The sequence below is a fragment of the Lepisosteus platostomus genome, chromosome 5 (assembly GCF_059453375.1).
Source record: "Lepisosteus platostomus isolate fLepPlt1 chromosome 5, fLepPlt1.hap1, whole genome shotgun sequence".
NCBI classification, from domain to species: Eukaryota; Metazoa; Chordata; class Actinopteri; order Semionotiformes; family Lepisosteidae; genus Lepisosteus; species Lepisosteus platostomus.
In genome coordinates this window covers 63,284,344-63,292,131 of record NC_142615.1, presented here as the reverse complement: position 1 = coordinate 63,292,131, position 7,788 = coordinate 63,284,344, and the positions used below count along the sequence as shown (strand labels likewise).

Here is a 7,788-nt window from a genome sequence, read left to right as displayed (position 1 = left end):
CGGACACAGGCGGGTAGACAAACAAAGATCTCTGTTTATTGTGGCTAAACAACCACAAAACTTTACATATGTCTGTGTCATCAGCTAGCTATTGTGCTCATGAAAACACCAGAATATATTCTACCACAGTGATTCTGAGTTGAAAATCATCGTAAGTCCTTCCCTCTCACAACAAAGATGCCTTCTCTCCTAATATGAATGGAAAAATGATGTTGAGTTTTTCTATTGTTTTGTTTGTCCAGACAGAACAAGTCCTGACTGTTCCTACCTGCTGACCCATCCTGGTTGACATGTGAAGAGAAGCAGCCAGTTCTCAGACAAGAGAGAGGCCTACAGACCCCAGATGAGCCCCTGTAACAGAGTCACACTGCTGCCTCTCACAAGAGGCTGTGTGTCTGTGAAGCTGCAGGGGAAAAGTACTGTCATTTTACCATTATTTTTCCCCCCCAGTATTGTACAGTGTGGCTGGGTTGTTATTGTTAAACTGGCTCTGCTCCTGATATTCCACAGTTATTAACAAATCAAGTGTCACATTCTGACAGATGGAGAATAGCAAAGCAACTTCCCAAGAAATTCTACACCTGCTTCTGGGACACCCCAGTGGCAGACCTGGTGGAGGTGGAGCAAGAACTCTTCCGCCAGGGAAAAACTCAGAAATACGATGAGAGAAGGTTTCATCTTCCTGCTCTGCAACTCAAAAACTGGAAGCTGGTAACATAGCTCTGTGTGGACATCAAGATCCTGAACAAGCCAGTGCCCAGCAGACTGAGGACCTCCCTGCCCCACATCATCAAGTGTGGAAGGGTGATCTGTCAGCTGGAACCTCCAGTTCCCCTGTGACAATAACCGAAACGGGCCCGTGATGAGCCTTGGACCAGGAGAAAACCTTTAACAGAGTAAACCACAGCAATCTGTTCACAGCGCTGGAACACTTCAGATTCTGAGAAAGCTTCATCTGCTGGATAGATACTGTACTCTGAAGTTGGCCAAAGGGGTCAACGTGAACAGACATCTTTGGAATTTCATCCCCCAGGAATCCGGATTACGATAAATGTTTCATGTTTCACCTCTTCTCTATGTTCTCATTATGGAACCATTGGCAGAGGCACAGGGGTCCTCAAGATCTCCCAGTACACATGACGCTGTTCCTGATTTCAGACAGGGGGTTGCAGAGTGGGCTGCAGTTTAGGGAGCAGTACTGCAGGGCCTCAGACTTGAGGCTGATAAACAGAAAGAGCAAGGGCAAGCTTTTTGAACCCTGGAGGGACAGAGAAATGGCGCTAGAGAATTTCAAGCTTTGCATGGAGCCCCTAATGATACTGGTGGTTTCATTCCAGAGCAGGGACAACAAGTACATAAACTGGACAGAGAGGACCGTCAAAGTGAACGTGTAACTGGGCCTGTGGAAGACTCGCTTGCTGACTCTCATGGGGAAAGTGAGGGTGTTGAAGGCAGACACCCTGCTGGCTTTAGCTGACCTGGTCGTAGTGTGCCCTCTGTTAGCCAGACTCAGACGAGGGCTGCTAGGGATGGCAGAACAGGTACGAGTACATCACAAGGAACCAGATGTGCCAGCCGTTGAGGAAGGGGCAAGAGACGTGCCGAATTTCCCCCTGAAACTCCACTGCATCTTCTTCTGCAACCTCTGTCACTAGGGGTTGGACCCAATCGGTCACAAGTACCAGTAATTGGTCAGGCTGTGGTTCTCCCTCCCAGTGAAGCACCTGATTCAGTGGTCCAACACTGGGCCCAAAGCAGAGAAGCAACCGGATACCTACACCCACACCGTCAAGTGGAGCAGGAGGTATAAGGCCTCAAGACAATTAGAGCTCTGTATCAATAAAGGGCCCTGTACAAGGAAGGGAAGGAAGGAACTGGTCACCAGGGAGAGGCTGACGATCCCACAGGACACCAATGTAAGGACTCAACCCAAAGGACTAGACAACATGCTGAAGGCCCTCAGCTGGATGACTGTGCACCAGAGCTGGTGACCAGAGAGGTCCTTCACAGGTACTCGCTCACCAGGAAACCGCAACGCCCCTGGGACACGTGTTTCATAGAGGAAACGCAGGAGCACTTGTTCAAGAGCTGGACCTTCACCAGAGCAGTGTGGGACAGAATGGACAACACTGTGGAACTCCTGGGAGGGGGAATGGTTATGAGCTTCCATCCATAGTGACACGCTCGTCCAGCACCACACAGAGAGAAAGGCAGGAGAGGTGGAGGAGAGGATCCTCATGAGCCTCAAAGGCAGAATGAAGCACGATGTAGCCTGGTGGGATTTCATCACAGCAAAAGAGCTCTGGACAGGTCTGAGGGCCCCATAAAGGGGCTGAAGAAAACCCAGAAAAACTGTTCCATAGTGCTTCTGTTGAGAAATGTACAATCACAGTTTCAGAGCCAGTACTGCAGCCAGTGGTAACACCCAGGAGGCTTAGAGGGGCTCTTATTGTGTGAACCAGCCTCACTGACCACTTGCAAAATAGAAATACTGATAATGGACAATCACTCTGTTTAAGACATTTTAAATTCTGTTGAAGTGTTGTTGTTAGAATTGTATTCTTTGTAAGAGTTGTGCAGTAGACGTTGTAATAAAGTGCATGTTCTTAAAAAAATGACACTCACTTGGCTTTCTGTCTGTGTTCACCTGTGTGTTTTCTGATCCACATAGAGCGACTGTCTGCAAGCTTGACTTTCTGAATTCAGATGTGTATCAGCAAGTATCAGAGTGCGAATCAGTGTGTGTGTCAGAGTGTGCATCAGTTTATGGATCACTGTTTCTGCTGTGTGTTTGAGCTCCAGGTATATTTCAGGGGGGAGCTGTTGTAGACTCACAGTAGAAAAGATCTGCTCTGGACCTGGGCTCTGGAGTCTGCAGAATGCAGGCTTCAGTCACAGGGGAGACACAGAGAAATGTCTCATCAGGGCTGCAGTAACAGAGGAACGGGAATAACATGTTCTACTAGACTGGGACTGTATCTCCTAGTGTAACAGAACTGATCTACTGTACTGGGTCTGTAGCTCCTAGTGTAACAGGACTGTTCTGCTGTACTGGGTCTGTAGCCACTATTTTAACTACTATATTGGGACTGTAGCCCCTCTGAAAGCTTCCAGATATTTGAGATATTTGACTTAGAAATTAAATTATTGACTGATAAACTGTTTTGATAAATACATTCACTGCACAGAAAATCCAGTAACAATATAAGAGAAAAACAGGCTATCCAGAAAGATACCAGTGTGTTTCTCCACTAACCTGTCGTGGAAATCTTTATTGATTCCTTCTTGCAGATGTCCTCCAGTCGCTCTTTCAGTGCAGAGACAGCTCTCCTCACTGGCTCAGGAGAGAAGTGTGGACAAACAGGGATGCTGGGTGAGTCTCCAGCTCCAGGAGGGACACAGACAGACTGGAAATTCTGCAGCAGAGAAGAGAAAGAGGAGTATCCAGTCTAACACAAGGGGCTCAAAGACACATTCCAGGGGGGATACCAGGAGCAGCTCCATTTGAGAGCTTTGTGTGAGAGACACCCTTCCGTACTGCAGAGTCACAGAGCAGTGATGTTACCTGGAGGAAATGGATGTGATCCTCTGTGTGTGAGAGCTGGTTCAGCTCAGCATCTCTCCTCTTCATCTCAGTGATCTCCTTCTCCAGTCGCTCTAGAAGTCCTTCAGCCTGACTCACGGCAGCGCTCTCTTGAGCTCTGATCAGCTCTGTGACCTCAGAGCATGTTCTCTTAATGGATTGGATCAGCTCAGTAAAGATCCTGTCAGTGTCCTGTACTGCTGTGTGTGCAGAGCTCTGAGGGAGGAGACACACAGTGGATTATTACACAGAAAAACACTCAAACTACATTATGCTGTATGTTGTGTTTTCTAAGGGTACTGTCCAGTGTCCAACTTTGGAAATGTGTCAGTGTGTCCACTCCTCTGGTGAATACCCACTCTGAGTGACTCTACAGCCTGTCTCAGCTCCTGCAGCTCCTTCTCTCTCTCCTGGATTCTCTGCTGGGTTTGTGTCTGTGTCGCCCCCAGCTGCTTCTGTGGAGAAACAGAGACACTCAGGACATTTCTGCTGTAAGAGACTCGCATCACAGAGACACCCCTTAGAGTCACCCTGGAAAATTCACACTCTGTACCCTTGATGTCTTATCCACATGAGACGTGTTTCCTGGTCCTGTCTGACATGCTCCTGTTTCATGTCTAATCTACACCGGCAGCATGTGCAGCTCAGCAGAGCACGAGTCTCCACCTTCTGCTCGAGTTTTACACCTCACACCTGGGTCTGCACATCTGTATGTGAAGTGAAATCTAAAAACACAGAAAGTATACCTGAAACACAATCTAGAGACTTCAGTTTTCATTCTGACATCTAAATATAGTGTCTGGACTTCTCTCTGCACCACAAAACAGAGGACTTCAGCAGTGCTGATGAGTCCGAGTGCTACTAGTTTGTGGCTGACGTGCTTGACCACTGGCTTAAGTTCTGGGCCAGGCAGACCATGTGTCCGACCACATCTCACATCCTGTCTGCTTCCTAGAAACATGTTCTGTGTCAGATCTGACTCCAGCATAGCCCAGTGTGAGTCTTGTATTCAATAAAGCAGGTGAAGGTATTATACCACAGTTAACTGGTTTTTGTGTATGAAATCCACCACCTGCCTATTGGAGCCCCTTCCCAGCACTTTATTTCAATCCTGTTTCACTGCTTTCTCCCCCATAGTCCTCAATATAATAAATGAATCCTTGAGTACTGATGTGGAACCAGTGGCCTTCACAACTGCTGCTGTTACCCCTATGTGTGAAAAAGAATCATGGCTCTGGACAGCCTGAACAACTTTCACCCTATATCCAAGTTAACCTTTCTTGCAAATCTTTTAGAACGAGCTGTTACATTTCAGTTAAATAACCTATTTTAACCTCACCAATCTGGTTTCAGACAACTTCACAGCACAGAAACTGGCCTGCTCAAAGTCACTAACGAACTTCTAATGGCTTCTGATTCTCATTCTCTTTCTATCCTCATTCTTACTGAACTCAGTGCTGCTTTCGACACCGTCAGCCATGACATCACACTTTCTTGTCTTGAGACTGTGTTTGGAGTTTCTGACACTGTTCTTAAATGGTTCCAGTCTTACCTCACTGATTACTTGCACTTTGTCTCTTGGCAATTGTAGCTCGGAAATTGGACTCATTAAGTCTGGTCTTCCTCAGGGGTTGACACTGGGCCCCCTACCCTTCATCATGTATGAGTTCTGATGATACTCAAATCTACAGTACAGTACGTCCATACTTAACTGACACTGACATGTCTCTGCTCCAATTGCTTCTCGGACATAAACACATGTATGACTCATAATTTCCTTCATTTAAACTGCAAGAAGACAAGTTTATTGGCACAGAAATCCAGTAACCTTATCTCGGAAGGTGTGATCCTAGTTTCAGGATAATTTGGGTTTTGAATGTCTTTCTGCAATAGGAGTTAAGAAACCCTTCTTTGAGGATACAGAGATTAGTGTGATCATGGCCATTAGAGGTGAAATAAGAAACTATGGGCTTGGAGAAATCTTTGATCCTCAAAGCCCTAACATGTTCTCTGATGCGGTCTCCGAGTCAACCTGGCTGGGCATTTTCTGCAAGAGAGGCACCAAATAAGATTACTGGAGGTACAAGACGTCATCTGAGTGATCTGGAATTGTCCTGAGAGGCCTTGAATGAGTGTGGTGTTAGATATGTACTTGCAGGTGATGAATCGAGCTCTGTTGCAAGGGAAAGTGCCTGGTGTGGATGGTTGCTGAGGGCAGTCAAGGGAGCTGTGAACAAAAAGGTGATGCAGATTAGGTGGTTGGTGATATGAGATGAGATCATGGGGTGGTCAGAAAAAGGGTACCAGTGGAGGGATCATCCTGTAGGATGGGGAAGTTGTCGTTAATGGTCCTGAGGATGGAAGGGGTGTTAGGATGGTAGGGAAGCGCCAATGACATGCACTTGTGAGGCCAGGAGTTCCTAATTGTGTTGATAATACTGTACCGCTCTATAGTTGTAACGCTTTGACTACTGTAACGCTCCACTCAGTGGAGCATCTAAGCCCACACTGAACAAACTACAGTATGTCCAGAATTTGGCAGCCAGAGTCTTCACCAGGTCTAGTGCAAGTGATCCCATTACTCCTGTCCTGGAGTCCCTGCACTGGCTTCCTATCAGGTTTTGTGTCGACTTCAAAGTCCTCATGCTCCCCTAAAAGCCTCTGCATGGTTTGACACCTCAGTACCTGCCAGAGCTACTACATCCTACTCCCCACCTCACAACCTTCACTCTTCTAATTATGGTCTCCTGTCTGTCTCCAAAGTCAGCATTCTGGGTGACAGGGCTTCTCCTGCTGCGCCCCAAAGCTCTGGAATTCTATCCCTGTGGATATCATAACTCACCTTCCCTGAGCTCTTTTAAATTCAGACTCACAATCTTCTATTCATTAAGAGCTTTAATTTAACTGGGTCTGTTTCTGCCCCTTTGCTTTTCTACTGTTTTATCAAACCCCTGTCTACTATCTCCTCTCACTGTGCATCTCTCTGTTCTGTAAAGTGCTTTGAGAAGCCATTGTAAAGATTCCATATCAAAATATATTTTTTTATTAATAATAATACTATTGTGGTGAAATTAAAGTAGGACTTCATTAATGAAGGGTGCAGTCTGTTCTAGAGGTGTTGAGTGTGCTGTGCATTAATGAGGGTGCAATCTGTTCTAGAGGTGTTCAGTGTGCTGTGCATTAATGAGGGTGCAGTCTGTTCTAGAGGTGTTCAGTGTGCTGTGTAGTTGTACAGGTTCATCGGTGCTACATGAGGACAGTAAAGAGAGAAACAGTGAAGGTGAGGAGGAGGAGGAGATAATGAACAACAGACAGAAGAACAGGAGACACTTCAGAGACATAACCTGTGTGGATCACAGCTGAGTACATGAGAAGGACTCAGCAGTGGAGAGATACAGCATTACAGATACAGATACAAACTTTAACATCTTGTATAGACACTCAATACAAACTCAAAGTCCTCACCTGTTTCTCAGTCCTTCCTGCTGCAGCTGAGACAGTATCATGGCCTCTGTGTTCATCCATTGCACAGAGATAACAAACACACTTCTCATCAGTATGGCAGTAGACCTCCAGCAGTTTGTCATGAGTGGAGCAGATCTTCTCCTGCAGTTGTCCTGTGGCATCAGCTAGCTTGTGTCTCTTCAATGGAACAGCTTCATAGTGAGGCTGAAGGTGAGTCTGACAGTAAGAGGCCAGACACACCAGACAGGATTTCACAGCTCCCCTCTTTCTCCCAGTGCAGACGTGATGCTCCCCTCTTTCTCCCAGTGCAGACAGCACGTCTCCAGGGCCAGCAGGACTGTGAGCAGGAGAAGGACCACTGCACCCTGTCTCCTTCAATTTCTCTACCACTTCAGCCAGGATGGTGTTTCTGCCAAGATCAGGCCTTGCGGTGAAGGTCTGTCTGCACTGGGGGCAGCTGTAGATCCCAGTCTGATCTTCCTGATCCCAGTGGTTCTTAATACAGCCCATACAGTAACTGTGTCCACAGAGCAGAGTCACTGGATCCTTCAGCAAATAAAGACACACTGAGCAGCTGAACTGGTCCTGAGAAACTGAAAAATACTGCCTTCTGCCATTATTCTGACAAGTAAAAACTGCACAGAGAGGAGCAGTAGAGACGGAGCTGCAGTGAGTCTGTTTCTAGTGAAACTTCCTTGATCTGAGCTGCAGGGTTGTGGTTGTTAGGGGGTGTGATTAGG

At 46.7% G+C, this 7,788-nt stretch overlaps 1 long non-coding RNA gene across 1 annotated transcript; it reads right to left on the bottom strand.

Annotated features, from left to right (window-relative positions):
• Window positions 1-3,282: 3,282 nt before the first annotated feature.
• Window positions 3,283-7,357, bottom strand: LOC148670969 (uncharacterized). The gene is made up of 4 exons (XR_015936649.1): window positions 7,049-7,357; window positions 3,943-4,038; window positions 3,566-3,799; window positions 3,283-3,416 (listed from the first exon to the last, which is right to left on the bottom strand). It is a non-coding gene; the product is annotated as an uncharacterized LOC148670969 (long non-coding RNA).
• Window positions 7,358-7,788: the final 431 nt, after the last annotated feature.